Genomic DNA, 2,895 nt, shown 5'->3' with positions numbered 1-2,895 from the left:
AGTGGGCTCTGGGGTCAGATTGCCTGGGTCCAAATCCTAGCTCTTCCATCACTAGCTGTATAATCATGGAGAAGACACTTAATGTGTAGATTAAGTGACTTAACTGATGAATTCCTCTTCCAGGAATGCTGTTCCTGATTCTTGAAGATGCAGCCCAAGTCCCGTCTCCTCTAGAGGCCCTCTGGGATTTCCTCCACCCTCACTGCTCTCTCCTCTGAATTCCTTTAGCCTTTTCTCTCAGTTGCTTCTGGAGCACTTCACCCATGCGACCCTGTTGTGTTGAAAGCCAGGGCCATGCCTTATCCAGGGGGCCCTCAGGAAGCAACCTGAGTAAGGAAATCCCACCAGAGCTAAAGGACAGCCGCAAGGCTAGCCAAGCAGGTTTCCTTCCTTCCCAGAGCCTCCACTGTGAAGTGGGAGGTTTGGACTAGAAGAACAATAAATTCTCTTTTAACAGACCCCAAGCCCTTGCTGCCCCTTGATAGCACCTAAAAGCTATGCAGAAGGGAGGCCTAAATGTCCCTTACACATAGGAGGGAGGTCCATAGGTTCCTTACAACTGGAAAGCTCCATGAAGCAGGCAGCCCTTCCCTGGGGATCAGGGAGGCCTCCACCAGGGCAACCCCTCCCTCATTTGAGACTCTCAGTGATGCATATGAAACTTGGAAATTTCCCTCCTGCTTTTGGGAGTTGGAAGTATCTGAGGAAGTGATGGGGAGAGAGCTCTGTCCTGTGCCCCCGGAGGGAGGACTGGGGAAGATTAAGGACTATTTGCCAAATGTGCTTGGGGATGAAGGAAAGGGTTCCTTGGATCCCCCAACCTATCTGCCTTTGGGTGGAAAGGCCACCCACCTGGAAGGGGCTTCTGAGCTCATGCCTTCCCTGGCAACCCCTGCCTCAAGGTGCAAGGCCCCAGAACCACCTTCCATGATCCAGAGCCAGGGCTACTCTTTCCTCCCACACAGAAAGCTTATTTTAGCAACAAAGGGAGCGAGATGAATGGAGAGCTGCAGCTTCTCCACGGGTTGGCTTGGGCCTTCACCAGAAATGAGAGTCTCATTACCCAACCCCAATTCAAAGGATAATTAACAGATGGTATAATTTCCAAGCATTCTCTGCACCACATGGCTATTAGGTGAAGAACAAAATGCCCACGCAGCCCCTAGATCCTTCCAAACTCCAGAGTCTGAGGAAGTCTAGAGAGGCAGAGCCCTGCGGAGGCTGTGTAACCCATGCCTCCATCTCCAGAGCTGCCCTTGGCCTTGCTCAGAGGAAGAAAGCTCCTGTTTGGTCAAAGGGGAGGGCATTTCCTTGAGCCATGGGTCCTCCTCCTACCTACTTCTATCCATCCTGCCAGGAGCACAGTCTAACCCTAATCTTTCTTGCTGTACCCAAGGCCCATCTCCTTTCCTGTTTCCCCAGGGGAAAAGAGAAAAGCTGATTTCTCATCCTTGGCCTCACTGTGTGGTCACACAGACACTCCTTGGGCCTGGGGCTGGGGGATCCTCTGCTGTGACCCAGTGAGAGTGGCACCACTGTGACCGGGGGCAGTGGTAGAAGGGAGCACCTGATCCAGTGCTTTTCAGATGGGTTCCTCCAGACCCTCAAGTTGCACAGAGCAGCCCAGGGATTTCTTGGTTGGGGGAGTGGTGGAGAGGGGCAAGGCCCTGACCCCCTCACTTCAACCCAGCAGCACTACTCATCTGTTCTATATTCTGGCCTTCCACTTCAGATTTCTTTTGAAGAAAAGAATTCTACTGCTAAATAAACATTTGAGAACCATTCACCTTATTCAATCCCCTCATTTTACAAAAAGGGACATTGAGGCACAGAATTTGAGCAAGGTCACATAGCTGTGGTGTTGGAGGCTGGGACCCAGGCCCAGGCATCCCCCCAGGCTAGGGCATCCCCCCAGGGACCACCTGACTGGGTCCCTGGCTGCTCCAGGATGTAGGGAAGCCTTTTCTGGGTCGCCTGCACGGCTCCTGCCTGGCTCTCCGTGTGGTCCAGCTTCATGTCTGGTCCTCTTGGAGAACCCCTGGAATCCTGCACACCCTCTCAAATGAAGCTGCCTTGGAGAGGGTCAGGAGCCCGGGTACCAGGTAGGCCTCCTCGCTGGTCACAAAACTGGGGCGGAAGGAGGGGGTAGCCGCAGGACATGGACAGGGAGGCAGGAGGGGATGAGAGGCCGCCTCTCTAGACAGGACCTCAGGGGGCAGTGCAAGCCCCTTGTCTAGGATCCAGGAAGCCTGTGTTAAAGCTAGGCTCCACCGCAGCCGTCCTCCGAATCTGGTGATAGTGTGTTTACACCACCTGGCTTCCACCCACTCTGACCCTTCTAATTTACCTCCCTGGAAAAGCCCAAGTGCTGTCCAACATGAGGCTGGGGTCATTCTTCCAACAGCCCGACCCCAAGGGGCATGCTGGTCAGACCACAGCCTCGCTGGTGGGGTGGACGATAGGGAGCGAGTGGGCCCGGTGACTCATTGTGGGTGCTTCTCTGGGATTTTGGAGGCTTTGTTGTGTTGCTCAGGGCCCTTTTAACTCTGTCTGACCTATGGGAGGGGACAGCAACGAGGGCTTTTATGACTGGAATGAACTGGGAACTTGGCCTCTGAGAGCCCTTAAAATGTTTTGGAAACCTCTAGGCATACTTAGGGTACTTCCACCATGATTATCATCGGCTGTGTGGCTTCCGATCGCTAATTCGCACCGGGCATCTGGCGAGGCCGGCCTGGGGAAATTGGGATGGAGGGTTCTGCTGGAGGGAATCCTGGCGCGTCGGGCGGAGGAGTGCTCTGGGTGGGGCCCACCTCCTCCAGCGCGGCCGGCGTTGCCGCTTTAAGGCGGCCGCGGCGCGAGCAGGTCTATGGTAATGAGCCGCCGCCGCGACTC

Source organism: Pan paniscus, chromosome 1 (genome assembly GCF_029289425.2).
Source record: "Pan paniscus chromosome 1, NHGRI_mPanPan1-v2.0_pri, whole genome shotgun sequence".
In the NCBI taxonomy this organism is placed as follows: Eukaryota; Metazoa; Chordata; class Mammalia; order Primates; family Hominidae; genus Pan; species Pan paniscus.
The sequence above is the reverse complement of the archived record's forward strand: the minus strand, read 5'-3'. Positions refer to the sequence as shown.